Source organism: Grammomys surdaster, unplaced genomic scaffold, assembly GCF_004785775.1.
Source record: "Grammomys surdaster isolate TR1022 unplaced genomic scaffold, NIH_TR_1.0 271, whole genome shotgun sequence".
NCBI classification, from domain to species: Eukaryota; Metazoa; Chordata; class Mammalia; order Rodentia; family Muridae; genus Grammomys; species Grammomys surdaster.
Window position 1 is genome coordinate 954902 of NW_021604712.1, and position 23433 is coordinate 978334.

Below are 23433 nucleotides of genomic sequence, written 5' to 3' on the forward strand. Positions count from 1 at the left end.
AGCATCTAAGTTGCAGAGAGCCAGACTGAAGTATTTAATGAACACTTCCATATTCAAGACCAGTCTCAGAAAAGCTAACTTTTAGAAGTATGGAGACTCTTGTCCAAAGTAAATACAATGCTAAACTTCTTTGAATAAAGCTGAGAAAAAAGCCTAAAGAGACAAGCTATACCACAAGCAGATAACCATGCCTGAGAACTAGATTCAGGTCACTATCAAGACTGCTAAATAGAGACACTTGACCGTATAGTTATGGCCAGTATAAAATAGAAAACCACTAGACTTGTGAGTAAGAAAACCCGGGCTTTTCCGGCTGAAACGATGGAGGCTATTCCAGAGAAGAAAAAGAATGTTGCCGGTGTGCCAGAAACCCATAAGAAAAAGGTTCCTGCTGTGCCAAAAACTCTTAAGAAAAAGGTTCCGGCTGTGCCAGAAACCCTTAAGAAAAAGCGAAGTAATTTCGCAGAGTTGAAGGTGAAGCGTCTGAGGAAGACGTTTGCCCTGAAGACACTCTGAAAGGCAAGGAGGAAGCTCATCTATGAGAAGACAAAGCACTATCACAAGGAGTACAGGCAGATGTACCGGACTGAGATTCGGATGGCCAGGATGGCAAGGAAAGCTGGGAACTTCTATGTGCCTGCAGAACCAAAATTGGCGTTTGTCATCAGATTCCGAGACATCAATGGAGTAAGCCCAAAGATCTGCAAGGTATTGCAGCTTCTTCGTCTTCGACAGATCTTCAATGGCACCTTTGTTAAGCTCAAGGCTTCCATTAACATGCTGAGGATTGTGGAACCGTACATTGCATGGGGGTACCCCAACCTGAAGTCAGTAAACGAGCTCATCTACAAGCGAGGTTATGGCAAAATCAATAAGAAGCGGATGGCCTTGACGGATAATTCCTTGATTGCTCGGTCTCTTGGTAAATTTGGCATCGTCTGCATGGAGGATCTAATTCATGAGATCTATACAGTTGGGAAACGCTTTAAGGACGCAAATAACTTCCTGTGGCCTTTCAAATTATCTTCCCCACGAGGTGGAATGAAGAAGAAGACAACTCACTTTGTCGTAGGTGGAGACGCTGGCAACAGGGAAGACCAGATCAACAGGCTTATTCGGCGGATGAACTAAGGTGTTGTCCATGGTATTTTTGTAATCTGGTCAGTTAATAAACAGTCACAGCTTGGCAAAAAAAAAAGAAAGAAAGAAAGAAAGAAAGAAAGAAAGAAAGAAAGAAAGAAAGAAAGAAAGAAAGAAAGAAAGAGAAAACCCGGAATTCACAAACAAGGGAAAAAATATGAATAGAAACAAACTTGAGTCACAGGAAGAGTAGCATTAATAAGCAAGACTGTCAACACAGACAGACATGGGTAAGCATGAGAAGGAAGACACAGGTGTAATGAAGAAAGGGTCATTAAAGAACACAACACATACAGAGAAACTAAAGAAGCAAAGAATTTAATTGAAATTCTGAATGAAAAATGTAATACCTCAATACAAACAATGGGTAAGTCTAACATGAAGCTGAACACCCCAAAGGATTAAAACTCAGAGACAAATAAAAATATCTCCAAGCTGAAGTGCACAGATAAAAGGAAAAGCAAACAAACACACACACACACACATATGCCTCAAAAAACCTTTAATATAATATCAAGTTCTGTAATTTGTGTGTATTTAAAATAGAAAAAAAAGATAATTGGAAAAAACTAGATGAAAAAAATTAAATTTTCAGATCTGACAGGAAAAAAAATCCACAATATAAAAATCTTCAAGGTTGCTCAAGCAGAGTGACTACCAAGAAGGGCGCTGCAAAGTGATTTATGGTGATGATGCTGCAAACTGATGTTAAGGAGATTAGGAGCAATTGGAGGGAGGGAGCATGACACATTATGTAAAAGAGGAAATGATGGATTTCTAAAAAGAAACTGTCCAGGCAAGGAGATAATGCGACAATATTGTTTTATGCACTAAAAGTCATCAAGTCAACCTAGAATGCATTGTCTAGAAACCCAGACCATTGTCTACAAGAGAAAGTGACAGTGGCACCTCCAGCCACGAAGAATGAGAGCATTATCACAATCAGAATAGCATGATCCAGAATGCTGAAGGGAGTTCTACGGGCTGAAAATTACACCAGAGGCAGTAACGCTGATGCATAGAGATACAAAATGGTGTGGTTTTTTAGTTCCTAAGATGCAATTGTCCACTTAAAAGTCATGGATTATTAGTTCAAAGTTCAAGATATAGACTACCCAGGCAGGGAAGTTGGTGTAAGGAGCCTGCAGCAGGTGGTCACGTCGCATCCAAAATCGGCAATCAGTTCCCTCTTCCCACTTACACAGTCCAGGGAATGGTGCCACCCACGGTGAGCAGCACTTCTCAATATAATTAATTAGGTTAGGAGGACCCTCTCAGACATGCCAGAGACCCATTTTCCAGGTGACTCTATACTCTGTCAAAGTGACAACATTAGCCAGCACAGCAGATGAAGTAGACAGTAAAATAATAAACATTGAAACCCAACTGTGAAGTCCCATAAGAGACGGAAATGAAATTCCATGACATTTCAAGCAGCCCATGTCCTGTGTAGGGAATTGGGAGGGAACTTAGAGAAGAAGAGTAGCATCAATGAGTATTCTAGGTTGGCAATAATGCTAATTTCTTTACTAATATACTAGGTGGGAGGGATCTGGGATGAAAGGGTGGTGAGTGTGATGGGGTGCATTGTATGAAATTCCCAAATAATTAATAAAAATATTATGTTGGGTGGAAAAATGTGTATCTATTGAATGTTTACATTGGTGCAGTTACTGGGCTGTTTTCATTCTATAGAATCTGTAGAAAATGAGTTTTCATGCCCATCAGTGTTTGAAACATGAGAAAGTGGTCTAATATGGAAAGCAGTGATAATGTTTTTTTTAACTAATGTAAAATAAAATTCATGGAGAAGATTCAGAGAAAGAGTGGACAAAATTGTGGCAGGTATTGATGCCAACAGATGCTTTGCCATATGTTAATGTAATACGACCGTATGTATGGAGAACAGTGGTGGCAGCAATGCCAACCAACTGTCCTCAACACCTATTATTTGTCAAGCCATGTGTAGGTCTCAACTCCAAGTGTCATCTTAAGCCATCTTCCTCATCAGACAGTAGCTGAAAGCATGATCTGGAGAAGAAAAAAATGTATTGAAAGGGTTAAGTCATGTTTTGAACGTTTAAAAGTTGTTAAGTGTCAATACAATGGGAAAAAAGACACATATGTAAAGAAAACATTTGTAAACAGCCTATGATAATGGAGTATCATGCAAATTATACAAAGAACTCTTAAAATGTAACAATAGGAAAATGAATAGCTGAAGTTAAAATGAGGCCACAGATGCAAAAAGACCCACTCAAAGGAAGGCATACAGCTGGCAGTTGTAGCAGCGCATCATGTGAGATCAGAGAAATGGAAATCAAAACAAAGACATACCACTACATGCCTGTTAGAATCCAAATGCTGGCAAGAATGAACAGCAGCAGAAGCGCTCATTCATAGCAAGCAGGAGTGGGAAATGGCGGGGGTAGTTTGGAAGGCTGTTGAACGGTTTCTCGCAGAACTGATCATACTCTTAACATACAATCTAATAATCACTGTCCTTGCAACTTACTGGAAAGAATGAAAAACATGTCCACATAAAAGCCTGCACATGGATGTTTACAGCAGCTTCATTCATAACTGCCAGAGCTCGGATGCAATTAAGATGCCCTTCAGTGAATGAATAAGTGGTTATACATGCCGACAGTGGGATCCTATTCCATTCCACATAGAAATGATCAAGGCATAAAAACGGTGGAAGAAACAAGCTTACTAAGCGATTGAAGCTCTAAGTATACAGCACTCTATAAGAGACAAAGCTATAGCAATAGTGGCCATTGGCTGCCAGGAATCAGGACACCTGAAGGGTGAATAAGTGCAGCATGGAGGATTTGGGAGGCAGTGGAATAATTCTCTGTAATACTACGATATTTACAATCACATGCATATCATTATAACTATATCCAAATGTAAATGAACAACACCATGAGCAAACGAGAATGAGGCTGTGCACTGAGGATGAAAGTGAGTTGACAGTTTTCATCCATTTTATAAATAATTCGATTAACATAACACTCTAGTGAGTGGTTCTCAACCTGTGAATCTCAACTTCTTTGGGGGCAACATATCAGACACCTTGTATATCAAATATTTACATTATGAATCATAACAGTAGAAAAAGTATAGTTATGAAGCAGCAATGTAGTAATTTCATGGTTGGGGGTCACAACAGCATAAGGGACTGTATTAAAGGGTCACAGCATTAAGAAGGTGAAGAACCACTGTTGTAGTGAGTGGCATTGATTACACACACACACAAAAAAATCTGATTCTGTCTCTCCTCTCTGTTCCTGTCTCTGTCTCTCTGTCTCTCTCTGTCTCTCTGTCTCTGTCTCTCTCTGTCTCTCTGTCTCTGTCTCTCTCTGTCTCTCTGTCTCTTTCTCTCTCTCTCTCTCTCTCTCTCTCTCTGTGTGTGTGTGTGTGTGTGTGTGTGTGTCTGCCTGTCTGTAGCAAAGAAATAAGAGAATACTCTGTGACTTTCACTTAATGTTGCTATGAACCCTGACCCAATCTAAAAAGGATCTACTTGTGTAAAGTTGCTAAGAAGCTTTCCGTCATGGCAGGGAAAGTTGAACGGAGCCTGGCATCCCACATGAGCTGGAGTGGGGTGTTCATTTACATAAGTCCAGTGACTAGCTGGATGCTCTTGCTTTCTTCTACCCATGGGTCCTCTCCAGCCCCTAATCACTTACTCTTTTCTCTGCTTTTAGCCTCCTTAAACATTCTGCCTGATCCTTTGACTTGGACTTGCCCCCATGTCACCGACTTGATTTCCTGATAGCTTCCTTTATCAGTCACCATTACTTAAATGGCCTCCACTTTCCCCCTGACCATCATTGATGTTTATCATGCTGTCGTGTTTATGGCAACACCTCGATCGTGATCTTTGTATTGGTTACTTCTGAATTACCTGGAATACATGTCCTGTGAAATAGCTCCCATCTCGTCTCCGCTTTCTTTGCTTCAAATCCAAGTTTACGATGGTAGACAGCTCTACATCCATTGATTGCATTTGGATAATTCACTCCTCATCGATTTGATTTACTCATTCTCTTTTTCTTTAACAGTAGCAAAATAGCTAGATATTCCTAGCTATGAGGAGCTTAGCTTATTTAATAAGTAGTTGCCTTCTGCATCTAGGGCTCTTAGCCAAAGAAAGGTTGTTCAGTGAGCTCAGCAATGACTTACACCTGCCTTTTAAGACTAGAGATTCTCTTCATACTTCCCTTCAAAACTGCTCACTTAACATTACCAACTATTCTTTTTTCAGTTGCCTGCTGCCCATCCAATAATAATGGCTAACATTATTAAGAATGTAAAACTTACTAAGCAATGTAGCAAGAGCTTAAGACTTTAATCATTCATATAGAAACCATTTACAGGAAGTAACAGATATATCTCCATGTTCCAGATGGAGAAATTGAGGCTCACAGCCTATATACACCCCAAGTTGTAAAGATACCCAGTGGAATTCACACGAGTTAAGATGTATTATCATTAATTATAATTGTTTTAACCAGAAAGGAGGTTCTAAAAGAGCAGAAACATGGACTTTTCCATCTCCTCAGCTTCATAGTGCTCAGCCTGCAGCAACCATTCGATAATGATAAAAACCTATCAATTGCCAGGCACTGCATAGTCACCACACAAAGTATTTACACTTCACATTTTCAAATGAGGATACTGAGAACAGAGGACCTGAGGATTGTTACTCCAGCTCACACTGGTGCCAAGGCTCCAGGGCTACACCCCAGGGCTTCAATTTGATTCAGAGCAGTTACTTAGAACAGTTTCAAGATATAGAGGGCTTGCTATCCTGGCCCTGTGTTCTGAACTCATCAGATCTTTGTGTAGCCTGCAATTGTGCATTCATTTTAAGATTTATTTTTATTTTTAAAGTGTGTATATATATGTATGAGAACCTGCATGTGAGTGCACGTACCTGCAGAGGCCAGAAGGGGGCATCAGATACTCTGCCGCTGGCTTTTCTGCCACCTCTCATCTATTCGATATTGGATCAGGATCTGAGTTCAGGTCCTTAGCAAGAGCAATATGCACACATAACCACTGAGCCATTTATCTCTCCAGCTCAAAATTCTCAAGTACTGGGAGCCTCACTTTGAACAAGAAAGTCTAGACCAAAACTTTATGCTCCTAGAAAATTTGACTTTCACTGAAAGCTTAAAACATGCTCATTGACTGGGTAACCGGTATAATTCATCCTCATTGGTCACATTAATGAGAAATTTTTATCCCTGTGTCGGGACTCACTCAGCTTTTGATCAGATCATTTATAAACAGGGACTCTGCCACTCACTGCTGGAGAAAACCCTAGAGATTGGGAGAGGACTCCAGCTCAAGGCTCCAGGCCCAGATCCAAGAAATCAGTCTTGTCTGTGTCTTTAACTCTCCCTAGATTTTCCATTAAGTGGAAAGGAAACCAAACTTCCTCCCAGGACCTAGGCTGTCAGCTCTTAGGTCACCATATCTAGACACACTGGTCTTCCAGCAATATCTAGAAAAGGTAAGCCTTTTCCCTCTTCTGATTTGGACCTCTGTTCTTGCTGCTTTCCCTCCTCTATTGCCCTCTCTTTTTTGGCAGGCACTGAGCCTTTATTTTCTATCACATATTCTGTAGCTTCATTTATGTCAATTTAGTCTGTAAAAGAAATTTACAAAAAAATCCTTTTTTTTCTTTTTCAAGTCTTCTGGAGTCAGACAACAGACCAGATTTTTAAATAAATAAATAAATAAATAAATAAATAAATAAATAAATAAAAGTTCCTAGTGTTCCTTCTTACAAAATGAGCTGCTTATATTCATAGTCAAAGAGAAGAAAGTGGGGTGGTATCAACCTGATGGCTACAACTCCTGTCCATCTTATTTGGCTATGAGATGAATAATTGGCTATCTTAATGCTTACACATTAAGTTACAGTTTGTGGTATATGGAAAAACCCATGATCTGACTCCTCTCCCCTTCTTTCTGTGAAGATACACTTCCAAATACTCAAAGTGTGAAACAAGGGAAGAGCTTCATAGAAGAGTAAATTCCAGAGCCCAAGACGCTGTGCCAGGCAGCTCCCTCACTCTGCAAGGTTGACGCTATTGCTTTGCGCCCCCTCTCTGAGTGTGTCAGATGGCAGCAAAGGCCTCTTTCAAGTCTCAGCCACACTCATTTATGATACGTGTGTGACCGTGCCCAATTCTAACAAGACTGGCTCATGGTGCACAACAAAAGACCCTATGAGGAAACAGCAGTGTGCAACTTACAACGAGACTTCTTAGGGTGCACCCCCATCCTTCGGCTAGACATCTGCTCCCAGCTGCAGGTGTCATTTGGGTTTCCAAGCATGATATTCCATGAATGAATATAAATACTGAATCGCCTCTGCATAGAACTCTTCGGCATTGACCATCCTGTTTAAAATTACACACCCTCCTCCAAACTTGAGCGCGCACCACCCCCTTGCTCTCTGTTTCCCACACAGTGCATACCACCATCTGGTGTACTCCATGCTTTACTGATTCAGACTTTTACTGTACTTCCTCCTCCACCCAGGCTTTACAAGAGTAGTAAATTATGCCCATTTTATTCATTGCTACACCTCCAGTCTTTGGAACAGGACATGGAGTATAGTATGTCCTCACTAAATGATCATGAATAGTCGACTCCAAATTAAAGGTCTTGGCTAACTGCACACCTTCTTCCTATTCTTCACAGTTGTTCTTTCACCAACAGTTGTTGTCTTACCCTGAGCTGCTCTTCACCAAAGACAAACTGATCAAAAGGGAGTCTCCAGCGTGCCACAGTCTTTTTATTCTATATTGAATCCCTAGCGGTGGTGGAGATGGAAGATAAGGTATCCAGTAAGACCTTTGACCCTCCTCAGGGCAGCACTTCTAGCTAAGATATAATGATTTTAGACCTTCATGAATGAATTCCTTTTCTGGAACATGTGGAGCCATTTTAGACAAGCTGAAAGTCACGATCAGCATCTCTGCACAGGATTGCTAAGGAGCTCTAATCTACTGCACGTTCAAACAACCAGGGGTACATGAGGCCTGTCTTGGCTCTGCTTTGACAAACTTTCCAACATTTGTCTCAGAAATGTCTCTGGAAGCTGAGGATAGAAACACCCTGTCAATTTCCAGGGCTTGGCAGGCTCCATTTGGAGAGAAGACGCTATGGTATGTTTATTAATGAAGAAATGTTTAGTTTGGATATGTGGGAAGACAGCCAACTACCCACAGGGTTTTTAAGTCTAGCCGCCTTTGGGAAATTTATAGCAATGAAATGACCTTTTCTCTGACAAATGAGTTGCTTCTACTTCACAAATTTCCATCTCTCCCACCTGCTCTGAGTCTCCTGTCTTTATCATCTTTGCCCAGGAGCTGTTTGACAGAAATCTGACATTGGCCAAGAACATGGAAATGGGCTTCAGGCAGAAATCTGACATTAGGCTAGAACAAAGAAGTAATTTCAGGCAGGAATCTAAATCTTAGGCTAGAACAAAGAAGTAGGTTTCAGGCATGAAAATGACTTTGGGCTAGGATACCAAAGTAGGCTCAGATATTTTTGTCATTCTGATAAGCACTTAGAAACAGTGATCACAGGAGGGAGTATAGGACTTTGTTTATTGCCTTGCTTGTTCTTTGACTATTTGCATCTATTGTATTGCTAGTTCCTCAACCTAGAACTGACCTTAATACTTGCATGTAATTCAAATGGTATAAAAGCAAAAAGGAGGAGGAGGGATGGGATAGGGAGTTTATAGGGATAGGGAAAAGAGATAACATCTGAAATGTAAATAAACAAAATATCCCCCCCAAAAAAATAAGAAAAAAAGTGGGGAAGGGGGTCTGTACTTTAGAGTTAAGAGTGAACAAGACTGGGAAATGCTAAACTTAGCAAAGTCGTTTTCCTTTTCAGCAGAGTATTTCATAAGGCTAGCTGGCACCAGGTACTCTGGGGAAAATACGATGAGCTAGCATCCTTAAAGAGATTTCAGTCCTCAGACAGCTTAAGGCAAACATGCCACGCCTTCATTAACAAGGAAAGCACAAATGGCCTGCAAACCAGTGTACTCTTAGAACCAAAGCTTTGCTTTTGTTGTTGTTGTTGTTGTTCTACCATTTTGTTTTCTTTTTCCAAGAGAGCTAGCTCTTCTCTTTCTTCTCATTCTTTCTTATATCTTTTTTGTTTCACTGGTGAGACTTAGGGGAACTAAGGCATAGAAAATTACCCACATGTTTCATTAGCAAGGATGCCCATAGCAAAGTACCACAGCACAGCTGTCTAAAACAAAGATGTCTTCCAGTTCAGGAGGCCAGAAGTCTAAAATCAAAATGTCAGAAGCTCAGTTTTTTTTCTGAGAACCATTCTCTCTCTCTCTCTCTCTCTCTCTCTCTCTCTCTCTCTCTCTCTCTCTCTCTCTCTCTCCCCCCCTCTCTCTCTTTTGCTCTGTCTCCAGTCATTGTTGGCCTGATGTTCTGTCTAGGAGTGAGAACAAGTACAATATTCCCGTTTGATGTTACTATGCCTGTTGCTATTTTCATTATTCAGTCTTGTTTAGGCAGCCATAATGTTGAAGTATCACAGCTATACCTCCCCTGTCATTTCTAGAACCACTCTCACATCAGACTTCTTGGTCCTCTGGCTCTTTCAATCTTTCGACACTCTATTCCTTGATGTTCTTTGAGCTTTTGGTGCAGGAGTTGTGTTGTAGATGTATCTATCTAGTGGGGCTGGGCTCCCCAGGAGCCATTGATCTCTGAATTATGATCAATTGTGGCTTTCTGTAATGGGCTCTGTCTGCTAAAAATAGAAGCTTCTTTGATGTGGAATGAGACCTACTATACCATTCATGGGCATATGCTCTGAGAATTTGACAGTCTACTTCACAGATTCTATCTTAGCAATCTTCTTTGCCATTCTGCTCACAATAGCTAGAAAATGAAAACAAGATGAATGGATAATGGAAATATGATACATACTACTTATACAATGAAATGCTATTCAACTATAAATAAAAAAGGAAATAATAAAAATTTTCAGGTAAATGCATTGAATGAGAAAACATTCTACTGAGTGACATAATCCAGATCCACTAAGACAGATGGTGTGTGTTCTCTCTCATCTGTGGTTCCTAGTTCTAAATCTTCAGAGGTAAGTATACAACTTGTAGTAACCATGAAAACCAAAAAAGGATCAGAGGATCATGACAGGTTATCTGGGTCCAGGGTATCCAATATCAGGTATTAGAGTACAGATGATATGAAGCAGAAAAAAAATGGGGAGAGGGCCTTTAATTGGATATGGGAGAGAGACGTGAATACAGAAGGAAAGAGGGAGAAGAGGGACAAATAACATTAAAGATAATTGATAAACCGTCAAGGAATCATACTGTTTTATATTCACTTAAAACTATGTATAATACATGAAAGTGTATGTATGTACACACATATATGATAATATATTTAATAAACACATATTAACTGAAGCCATGCCACTTATGCTATAACAATCCTCAAAAAAAATCCATAGACTCTCTAACAAAAGCCCAGTACCAGGCATGAGAAGCTTCCATTTGAGTTGTTGCTCAGGTATTCTAAATAACGCCTAAAACAATATAATGAATTGTCGTTGCATTTGTCTGCCTCTCAAGGGTAGAAGTAAGCCCCTATTGGTGAAGACACCACACCCTTCAGAGATGAGACTCAGAAGTCTTGAGTCTTGAGCTAGATACAAACTGCAAGCCTTGTTCCTGATCTAGTTTTCAGGGCACTACAGGGTTGTTAAGAAGCTGCCAAGGGAAGGAAGCAATTAACAGTCCTATCTGCCAGTGACCTGACCCCCATGGCAAGAAATCCCTAAACATACAACAGTGGTACCCATATCTTGATGGCAACCAAGGACTGTCTAATTGGACTTAAGTCCTGCTCAACAGGAGGTAATACTGTCTGATACTGGAAACCAGGCCAACTGTTAGAACTTGATCACTATAATTACTAACGGCTTTCTAAAATGCATTATTAACTTTTTATAAATGAGAAGATGAAACCCTCACCAATTCATTCTGTAACATCACTATTGCCGGATACTAAAAATCAGAAAATAATGACACAAGAAAATAAAAGGACAGACTACTATCTCTCAAGAACATGGATGTAAAATTTTCCTAAAACGTAGACACCAATAGATCCCATCAAAATATTAAAGGGGGCCTGTGATGGCTCCTCTTGGTTGTCAACTTGAATACATCTGGAATTAACTAAAACTCAAAAATAGCAGGGCACACTTGTGAGGGATTTTTGCTTAATTTGAAGTGGGAATATTTGTTTATTTATTTTATTTTATTTTATTTTATTTTATTTTATTTTATTTTATTTTATTTTATTTTATGGTTATTCCTTAGATGACTATTTCTAAGAAGAAACAGAAGGTCTGTGGATCCAGATGCAAGGAGAGGTAGGGAGAAACAAGGGGAATAGGAAAGGAGATCTATAATCACAATATAGTATATGAAAAAAATGAATTTTCAATAAAAGAAAAAAGACAAAATATTAAAGGGAGTGTACATTGAGGTCAGGAACATTTATCATAAAAATGCAACATTGCTTTAAAAATTCAATTACATTATGTCAATTGAATGAAGGACAAAAATCTGCCTAAATTATTTAAAGATACCGAAAAGGATGTAAAAAGCAAAATTTGACAAAATGTAATCTAATTTCATCATGTCTAAACTCAACAAACTAGGAATTTTAAGGGAAAGTTCTCAGCCTAGTAACAGTTGTCTATAAAATTCCTACAGCTGATACCAAACTTAATGTTGAAAGATGGGGAACTGCTCCATTCCTCGGCATCAACACCAGGATCAAGGACAAGAAAAATATGGCGGTCCTCAGAGACTGTTCAACATGTTGCCAGGGCTTCTAGCCAGAGCAATAAAACAAGAAAATGAAATAAAAGACATATTGGCTCCAGAAAGAAGAAAGGCTGTTTCTATTCTTATACCATGGAATATATTCTGTGGAAAAGTCCAAAAGACTCCCACTGTTGCGGATTAGAGACCCAAAGACTACTCAGATGACCAAAGTTTGAACTAAGAGTCTGTTTTAAGCTGGTCAGCAACTCCCTGGAAAGAAACACACCTCCCAGAGCAGCCTTCAATGGATATTGCAGGGACATATTAAAGACAAAGAACACAGGGGAAGTAAGCAAGAAGGTTTAACAAGAGCCAATAAAATGCAGTTAGCTAGGACATTTCCACCCTGAGTTTCTCCACCAGGGTTGGGTGTTTTCCCACAGAACTTTTCAGGACACAGAGTAGAAATAACAAGATTGAATGTCTGACTCCTAGAGCCGCTGATATGGAGGAGGTGGCTATGAGGTGCTAGAAGCCCAAGAACATCACCTTCCCCTAGCCTGAAACATCTGGTCCCAGAGGAGCTGGCTTGTGAGGGGAACCAGGACTCAGCTGCCCTGAGCTCTTTCCCTGGAGGCAGCAGCTCCTTTCCTGGAACAGTGTGTTCAAGAGAATGGAAGAATTTTGGAGTCTGGGTCTGACTCTGGAAGAAGAATGATTGGTTATGTTGTCTAATATTTTGGGGGGAAAAAGAAGATGGACACATCAGCCAGTGAACAATATATGTAAAATCATCTAAAAGCGAGCATATGCCAACATATGTGAAGAAGGTCCAGTTTAAATTACATGAAAACCATGACACTCCCTTAAGAGTCATCACTATGCCTTCATATGCAATTCCTGGAATGGCATGGGGTGAACTTAAAATAATCATCAAACTATTTTCATTGACTCTAATGAAGGACCAGTGACTCTGCATCATTTCCTAAAGTCGTTGCAGCTGACCACAAGCCAATATTGGGCAGGGGTGGGGGAGACAGTCTTTTCAGATTCTAAGGTGAAATGATATCTTCAAGACCCAACAGCAATGATACAAGGTTAACAGCACCTTGTCAGCTAACATTAGGACCCTATAAGGACAAGCAGAAATGGCAAAAATTGAAGTGAAACCCAGAGGGGATAGGGAAGCTTTGAAATTGCAGAGCTTAAGGAGAGATTAAAAGCAAGTCATCAAACAATAAATTATTTTTAAAAAGAAACTCAGAAAGCATGAAGAAGATGATGAGACGAGACATATAAACAGCTGGAAGTAAGTTAACCTGAAGCAGGGTGGATTCTGTGGGGGGAAAGACTTGGTGCAGATGCTGGGATGTTTCTGGGAGGATCTGCTTGTGATTTTGCTGGCCAGGGTTTCTCAGCAGTGAAGTCTAACTTACACACACACACACACACACACACACACACACACACACTGCTCAAGCAACATATTCTGGGAAGTACATTTGTGTTCTGAGTTGATGCTACCCAGCATTGAGGATGGTAAGCACATTTTGATAAGTGTTTTCTTAAATGGAATATACATGTAGTTTATTTTGCTTTAGTCAGGCATCAAAATTCTGTTTGAAAGTCTAACTAATACACATGTTATACTTTCTACTAGCTGGAATTGTGATGAGTGTGTGTATTTAATTCTTAGCTGCCTCCATCCTACTTCCCTTGCATATGATGTGTCTGCTAAATATTCAATAAATGTAGTTTAGTAATCCAAAAAGAAAGAAAAAAGAAAGAAATGAAATGAAATTTTCAATGAATCTACTTTTAAAAATCTATTAAGACTGGTAGATTCAGTCAGCATGTTTATTATGTAAGACGGATATACAAGAATCAATGTTATCTCTTTAGGTTTGTGATAAGAAAATGAAATTAAGGATATAATTATATTTAAATACCATCAAAAGGAGTAAAATCAAAGATGAGTGTGTCATAGAGGCTTGCAATCTCTGGACATGGGAAATTGACAAAAAAGAATCAGGAGTTCAAGGCCAGCCTGGGCTACCTGGCAAATTTAAGACCAGTCTTAGATAAAAGATACCCTGTTAACAACAACAACAAAACAGGATAAAATATTTATAAAGAATTTCAAGCAAAGAAATGTAAACTGTTTATCTTGAACACTATAAACATTGCTGACAGAAACTAAGAGGACCTAAAATAAACAGAAAGACACTTAACATCAATGAGTGAGAAGATGTATGATTGTTCAGGGGCTAATCCTGGAGTAATTGATCTCTAGATTGACACAACAGCTACCAAAGCCCTGCTTGCATGTTTGAAGAGATTGACAATATTAGGACAAAGTTATTTGGAAATTAAAGGAACCTAGAATGTCAAAAGTCAACTTCGCCATTTCAAAACATACTATAGAACCATAGTAACCAAAACAGAGTGGCATTAACAACAGCAACAGGATAAAGATGGATAAGTAAATACAAAACAGGGCCAAGAAATAAACTCAGGGATTTATTGTGAATTGACATTTCACAAGGATGCCAAAAAATGAAAACAAACAAACAAAAAACAAACAAGGCCCCAAAACCTAGGGAGAGAAAATATTTTATCAACAAATGTAAAAGTTACCCATGCAGAAGAATAGAGGTCAGACCCCCGTCCTACTCTAGGATAAATCAAATCAAGTGGATCTAAAGTCTAAACATAAAAACTAAAAATAATAAAACTACTTTTATTTGCATTTATTATTATTGTGTGTCATGTGTGTGTTTGTCAAGGCTGGTGTGTAGAGGTCAGAGGACAACTCTCAAAAGTTTCCTTTCTTCCTCTACCGTAGATGAAGTGTCCAGGTGGACATAAGTGTTTTTACCCATTAGACCATTTCACTGTCCCTAAAAGTAATAAAACACTTAGGGAGACACAAAGGCATAAATATCTATAACCTTGAGTTATGCAATATTTTAAGATATAATACTAAAACTACAAATGATAAGGGAAAAACAAATTGATAAATAATAGTTTCTCAACCTTGGTGTTTTTCCTTCAAATATTTACAGTAAGAAGGAACAACAAAACAACCCGTAGAATGAGAAAATTTTAAATCATATATATTTGCTAAGAGTCTTAGATTTTACATATAAAGATTCCTCTATGTTTTGCATATTCAAATGTGTAGGGGTGTAGGAGTGAGAGGGGTTTGTGATGTGTGTGAATACATATTAGTTTGTGAATGTGGGAACCCAGGTGTGGAGGTCAGTTACCTTGGGTGCCAGTCCATTCCTTCTATTTTGTTGGAGACAGTATCTTCTATTGTTCACCACTCTGTCTACTTGGATAACTGGCCTGGAGCTTCAGTGACTCTCCTAACTCTGCCTCCCATCCCAGTGGGAATACTAGCATCAGTTGCACAGTGCTACATTCAGCATCAGGGTAGTTCTGGGGATCTGACCTGAGGTCCACACATCTTACATGGCAAGTACATTATTCACTGAACCACACCCTCAGTCCACCATAAAAATGGGTAAAAAATTTCAATAGACACGAAGATGTGAAAAAGACAAGAAAGGCTATGAAGAAAGCCAGAACTCATACACAGCTGTGGACAGCTAACATTTATGTTCACTTTGGAATGTATGGTGGCACCTTCTTAAAAGGTTTAGAACCCACCCTTTTATCTTGCTAAGCCTATGTATTTATCCAAGAGAAAAATATACAATCAGCTGATCATCAGTTGGTGAATGAATACAAAAAAGTTGACATGGCTCAATGATTGAATATTATACAGTAGTAAAAATGAAACATTAATGCATGATACAGGATGGGTCAATCTTTAAAACGGTATGTCAAGTGAAAGGAACTAGCCTTAAAGGACCACATTTCCAATTACAGGAAGTGGCCAGAAAAGGCAAATCTATAAAAATGGAAAGCAAATGAGTGGCTGGCAAGGCATGAGTGAAAAGAGTGGTCAATGAGAATCACCGCTAATGGGTGAAGAGTTTCCTCCCATGTGGTGGAAATATTCCAAAGTTAGATTGTGGTCACAATCGCACAGTTTTATAAACATGTTTAAAAACCAATGCAGTTCTACACTTTAAAATTGTCTGGGATTTTGTAGTATGTAAATTATACGCCAACAAAGCTGTTCATGGTTTTTGTAAGATCCCATAAAGATCGTTCAGCATCTGCTAATTAAAGCAGTGTTCTGTTTCTTTTCTCCTTCTGTCTTTTATCACCTTACCATCCCCACCTTTTGGTGAGTCTGATGCACCACCAGTTCAATCCTTCCCATCCCATTATTTTCTAATAATGTAATGTTTACTACTAAGGAATATATGTAGGACAGGGGATATAGCTCAAATGGTAGAGTGCTTGTCTGGCATGCACAAAGTCCTAGGTTCGATCGATCCTATGCCCTGCATAAAACTAGGCATGGTAGTCCATGTCTGTAATTCCATCAGTTGGGAGCTAAAAGCAGGAAGATCAGGAGTTCCAGGTTAGTCTCAACTACATAGCTACATAAAGTCCTATTCCAAATTCAAAATGAAAATAAACATGTACATTTAGAAATAAAAAATGAGTAAATTTTATCAAATGGCAAATAAATGCTTCCTTACCCTTTGAGATCTGCTGTCCCACCCTCTAGATGTATCTGTTGTCCATGGTTTCATAGGGATCTCTTCAGATCTCACTGATACACACACACCCTATTTTCTGTGCTTCTGTACACTAAAGGCTAGGCAGTGTCCTGCACCATAGCTGTCTTATGGGGTGCTGCATTTCAGACCTATCTTCACATATGCACATATGCACCAATCAGACTTTCTGAATAGTGTAGCATCTGTTGATATTTCTGCCATATTCGTATTTATATTTAGGCTGTCCCCCCACATGTATGGTTTCATTTCATGCTTTACTATTACAAATCATAAAAAATAAACAGCTCCATGTAACGGGTACTAAGAAATCAAACATGAAGAGTCATGTGACTTGACTTTGAATGCTAATAAATGTGACAATAGCCTTACAGAATAATGTTGGACATGTGAATTTGCATCCTCTGAGGCTACGAGAACTAGTGTATATTTGTGAGCCTCTTTGGGGCTAGGTCAAATTGTACCCTCTCTTAGACCACAGGCTTGAGTACACAAGTTTAAGCAACATGTCCAAAATGTGTGGTACATGCTCTTAATACAAAGACGATTGCTCAGCTTTGATGTCTGCAGTTTTCCATCTTGACAGCCAGGCCCCGAGGACTCATGACACAGAATACCATCACTATGCATACATCAATAGCCCATTACAGCCCTGTTCAAAACAGAGGCACGTAAGCTCCCATTCTTACTCTGTGGCTCTGACTGATGGTCCAGCTATCCCTTTGTACTCTTGCTTAACCTTGAGGGAAGTCACTCGACTTCTGACAGCTCCTGTCACCAGACTGACTTAAGCAGCTGGTATGGATAATGGTGACAGAAGGTGGTGTCAGCCATGTGGGAGGTTCAGAGTATTTGTGCCACAGGAAGGGGTGGGGAGTGGAAAATAGTAAACAGGTGTTTGAGAGTTGGTAGGGAACCACTAACAACAAAATGTGATTGTCAGCATCTTTGGCTTCCTTGAAGATGCTCTGATGTAAGAGGGGTGTGGTTTGACTCTGAGACAAATACAGCCACTATTTTGGTTCTCCTTGTCCTTGTCCTTCTCCTTGTCCTTGTTCTTGTCCTTCTCTTTCTCCTTCTCCTTCTCTTCCTTCTCTTTCTGCTTCTTCTTTTAAAATTAAAATGTATATATTTAAAAGGTGAACGTTGTTTGTAAACCTAAAACTCTGACCAAAGCTAAAGCCTTATTGACTTCTGATGCTCAATTTCTATTAAGCAAATCAAAAATTCAGGGCTGATGGTTGTTAAGAGAAATAAATACCATCTTTAATGAGGATAATTTTGGTTTCTACTTATATACGAGGCTTAACTGACTCTGTATATGTTCCTTAGTATATGTTTAAAATTCTTTCTCTTTGAGCTAAAACAAATTTGACTTTAAAAAATTTAGAACAGCATTTTAAGAACTAGTCCTTTGATCTCAAACTTAGACTGTGTATTCTTTTTGACTTTAAAATGAAAACAAAAAGTATTTGTGGGATAATTAGGCTGTGTCCAGTGGGATAATTATGCCCCCCCCCCCAAGGGACAGAAAACAGGACTAGGGGATTTGAAACAGCCCTAAGAATATAATTCTGTTCTACAGAGCTACAAAAATCCTGCCTGATTTGTAAATTTGTGTTTCCATGGTAACATGAGAGTGTAGTTAAATAATCCTCACTTGTCTAGGACTGAATTCCAGCAACTCTTCCTAAACCTTCATCCTATTCTAATCCCACAGCTGTTGCCATGGAAATGATCAGATAAGATTCAGTCCTGGAGGCAGATGGGCCTGCAGTGGGAGCTAAGTCCTGGCCTACATATTGGTTCCGTTTGGTTTTTCCTCCCAATCTTTGCTTTGCAGAAACCGGTCTCCACACACACGAGACACACGAGAGGTTAATTTAACAGGAAGTCCTGACAACCGGGCTGTGTGTTTGAGCATCTGGTGCAAATGAGGAAAAGTCATTTCCAAAACACTACTGTGGAATGAAAAATCAGTGATGCCTCTATTCTCCTCTGTTCTGGACACTTACAGTAAAAAAAACCAGCAGAGGCTTTTTCACCCAAATCTTACTCACACTGATGGTCCCCAGAGCCAAGAAAGATGGGCTGCAGCAGGCCACTCCACCCTGCACTTTGTCAGCAGAGGTGGCAGCATTCCTCTTGTCACTGATACCTGCTGTTCACTATGGTCCCTGGGCCTTTGCCAAGTGCCCCCAGGGTTCTTGTCTGCTGTGTCAGCAATGTCCTCAGGAGTGACAAAGTTTTTCCATGCCTCTGTCAACATCCCTTTAACGTAGGCATTCTTGCATGTAGAAGCATAAGAAAATCTGAAGTTCAAAACATTGCTTCTAAACCGGATCCAGGCAAGGCTGGGCTGGGACTAGGATGGGGAGAAGCCAGAATTTATCTCTCTCCTTCAGCTTGTGTGGCATCATTTATCTTGAAGTCTTTCTCCAGAAACTTCATTGGCCCAAATGTCAGTTTGCCTTTCAGTGAGGCAGTGAGGCAGATTTCCTGCAAGGGGTGACCCTGCTATGTCACAAAAAACAAGAGAAACTTAAAAGGGAAACACAGAGTCCGAAGTGGAAGGAAAGATTGGAGGATCTCTAGATAGGAGTTAGTCTGAGCAGTTTGTCCAGAAGAGGCTGAGGCTGGAGTTTCCATGCTTTTCAGCTGCAGACACATTTGCTTCTCTATGGGTAACGCCTGATCCTGCTGTTAATTAAATGACGGATGAAGGAATCTCAACCATCTTTTGTTATTGTTGGTTTTGTTGCTCTTTCCCTGGACAGGATCAGTTTAGTTCTTATTAACTATGCCCTTTTGGAAGATTCATTCATATATTCCATATGCTGACATCATTCTTTAGATGAAATAGCATGTTCAATAAATATCTGTTTAATTCTAGCATTGATGGAGGAGGGGTGTCCCAAGGTCCCACCCCTATCTAAGGAACTATTGGCAGTTATTGGTTGCTGGGAGAAGGGACTCTTTTCTTCAATGATATGGCCTATCTTGTAAGTTGCCTATCTTGTGGATAACTATACTATCACAAGCCACCCTGACTAAACTCAGCTGGTCTTTAAAAATTATATGGAATTGAGAAGGGAGTTGGGAAGAAGAAGGGATCCAGAAGGAGTAAGGAGTTGATAAAAGAGAATATTAAGAGGAGGTTAATATAATCAAACTATATTATATACATGAATTATATTGTCAAAAATTAAGATTGAAAATAATCCCTTGTTGAACTTACAAATGGATTATGTGATTTGAGACTTGATTGCAGTAACAATCAATCAAGTGTGAATTGTCTTATTCCTGGGGCTCCTCTCACCCTAGTTACAGTGACAACTTCTAGAACCTGTGTATAACTCTTTCTCTGGGAAAGTTGTTATAGTTTTGGTGGCAAATGTTATGATTTTCAATGACATGGTGTATAATTTCATTTCCTCAATTTTCATAATTTTGCTGACACAAGAAACAGCTAAGAATTTCTGAGTCGGGAGTTCACAGTTCCTTGGATGTCAAACTAGGTTGTCAATGTTCACTGTTTCTCTTCACAATATCGCTGAGATCCACCCTCTCCCATGTGATCATCATCTTTCCCTTAAGACAGATGCCTGTGCATTAGTGTTCCTGGCTTCTTCTTAGCCCTGTCCAGCACTTCAAGCAAGGCAATACTTTAAAAATCTCTATCTGATCTCTTAAAACTTTTAAATGACTCACTTCTATCCCTGGAATAAAGTCCAAATCCCTATCTAGCCTTGTGCACCAGCCCACACCAGTGCAGCCCAGAGCTTTCCCTGTATTCCTCATGCCCATGACAACGTGCCTTGGTCCCCAGAGTGCACACATGATTGGAGTGCCTTAGCCTCTTCTTGCTCTAGGCTGATGCTATTCACTTAGATGCTACTCACTCGCCAGTTCTGAGCTGCAATGTAGTGTCATAACATAAGCCTTTGCTGTGTTCCACATTCACTGTAGTCCCCTATTAAAGGCTCTGCTTGCATGGTTCCTGTGCATTTAGAGGGATTCATCACAACTGTTGCCACAGAGAACACACAGAATGTTTACATTAGTATTTTCTGGAATGTAAGTTCTCCAGGAACAAAGATAGAACTTATGCATGGAATGGATGAAACAGCTGTGAAAATAAGGTCAATGAAAATACTGTCATTCAGGGGGACCGGAGCCATTACAAAGTCCCCTTCAATTACTGGAGGTAGGCCTCTATCCCCGCCTTCACAAGATTAGAATCGCCACAGCCCTTCTATACTTAGAGAAGGGAGGAGATGTCAGGGGCAGCCCTGCTTATACACTGAAGGCCTAAAATCAGCCATAGGCCTAAAATCAGCAATAGGCCTGTCATACATGTATACTAACACCAAGTCTTGGGTCTCAGTGGAAAAACATTGAAACAGATGGCTATAAGCTACTGTAAACAGGCAGCTTTTGTGGAAATTTACCAGCCTGAGTAGTCATAGACCTTGTAAATAGGTAGCCTTGGCAGATAATACCAACTTAGATAAGGACAAGTGAATCCTAGACAGAGTCATAGTGACCTGTCCCCTGAACCTTCACCCAGCGGATACCCTATTCTGAAAGATATCTGTACTCCCCCTGAACACCCACACTCCAGTGTCATCCCCTTCCCCACATCCTGCCTTTTTGTGTTTATAACCCCTGTGTGAATAAGTAAAAATTATGATTTGATTTAAAAAAATAAAATAAAAAAAGAAAATACTGTCGTTGAAAGTAAGTGATCATTGCAAGGATCACAGATGTTCAAGGTCATATGTGGCACAAGAAGCACTTTCAGGTTTGGCTCAAATATTAAGTACTTACATGTGCCATAAATATGTATCAAAGTGATACTGGAATCACACTACACACATTTTCTAAGTTATATAAGATAAAGTATATGTACCCAACCCTCCTCCAAAATAGGTCTCACATGCCACCTTTTTATACAGCAAGACAGCCTCATTGAGAAGATTTAAATATTCTACCTCTCCAGTCTGGCAGGATTCTACAGGTATCATTCTTCAGCGAAGCTGACTCTTATGTTAAAGATAGTTATTTGTCTTGGATCATGGACTCTTCCCTCAGGCCAATTACTTACCTGGTGCTCAGTTGAAGCAAAGATGTTTGTCTCTAGAATCAAGGGGTGAGGTTGTGCACAGAGTAGTGGGTGCACAGAGAGAGTTACAGTACAGAGTCAACAAGGGCTCAGCCAGCCCCTAGGGAACTTTAGACCTGGATGGACCTCCAACGTTTCTGTGAATCGAAGGGCTGGGGCTAGTAGCCACTGAACACCCACATTAGCCATGATTATTACATGAAAGATTTCCCAGGAGTAGGTATGCCTTTGGGTGAGGCAGTTGTTGTAATATGAAGGCAATTCAGGGACACTTTCAGTGTGCATAATAAACAAGAAGCACACAGTGAAAGGACTGAATGGCTCTGACTTGGGCAGCGCACTACAATACCTTCAAGGAAGTGAACACAATATTTCTTGTATTCCTTTTTCCTTGTATTTCCCTGTCCTTTTTAGTTGAAGAGATTTTCTATTGTTTAATGACATATCATTAATTAATATTACTATTAATTATTATTATTATTACTATTATTATTAGTAGTAGTAGTATTAAATAATAACAATGGTTTTGCCCACCTCCTACCTGGACCTCCCTAGTCCACTCTGTTAACATAACGCAATGGGTTGTGGGAAAGATGTGAAGATGCTAGGTGCGTGCGTTTTGTTTCACAGAGTGCTATCCTCTTCATTCTCATCAGGTTCTGACGAGATGGTAAAGGCAAGAAGAGATGGTCTTCCCCTCCAAGAATTAAGTCTGCATCTCCTAAGGATGAGAACAGAAACACTCATTCTCATTTTAAAATGGAGAGGGATAAGTATTCGTGACTGTGAAGCAGAGATGTGGTCCAAAACTTCTGATCCCTTTGGGTCATTCTTTTGGAATAAACCATGTATTGCAGGTTGAATGTGGAAGAAGCCCTGCAGTGGAATTTCCATAGTTTCTGAAGTCTCAGAGATTCTACCTTACGGCAGACAGAGCAGCTGTGCTGGGGTTGGGTAGAGTCAGGACACATCTCAGAGCCAAGTCTGTTCCCCATCTCTCTTCCAAGAGCCCTGGTGCTCCCTAATTGGGAATTAGGCTAGTTTCATCCATGGTAGTTTCTCCAAATTTGTCCATTCATTACATGCACTAGACAGAGAGCAGTTATTTATACATACCTTATTGTATAAATTGTTGGTGTGTGACCACACACTGCTCTATTTTTCTGGGACTCTGGGCCTCTCTCCCATCACTCCTCCTTTCTCTGCTCTTCTATTTGTAGCACCACGGTGCTATCCCAGAGGGAATGTCTCTCTCCATGAAGAGCATGAGAAAGTGGTGCAAGCGTGGTTTTCCCACCTGCCTCTGCCTCTTCAAACACAATTCCTAACCAAGGCCCAGGGCAATTCATTGTTCATTGTTTAAGCCCTTGCTTTGTGCACAGGCTACTGAAGTTCAGAGCTCTGACATTTCCCCCAAAGAACCTGTTACAACCATGTCACATTTCTGGAACTCCTTTCTCTTTGGAACCAATTGTGACTACATTCTCTCTCTCTCTCTCTCTCTCTCTCTCTCTCTCTCTCTCTCTCTCTCTCTCTTCATCCCTCCCTCCCTCCCTCCCTCCTTCCCTCCCTCCCTCCCTTCCTCCTTCTCTCCCTCCCTCCCTCCTTCTCTCCCTCCCTCCCTCCCTTCCTCT

General features: G+C 40.0%; 1 pseudogene; it reads left to right on the forward strand.

The window, feature by feature from the left end:
* Positions 1 to 321: 321 nt before the first annotated feature.
* Positions 322 to 1131, forward strand: LOC114628796 (annotated as a pseudogene).
* The last annotated feature ends 22302 nt before the right edge of the window (positions 1132 to 23433 follow it).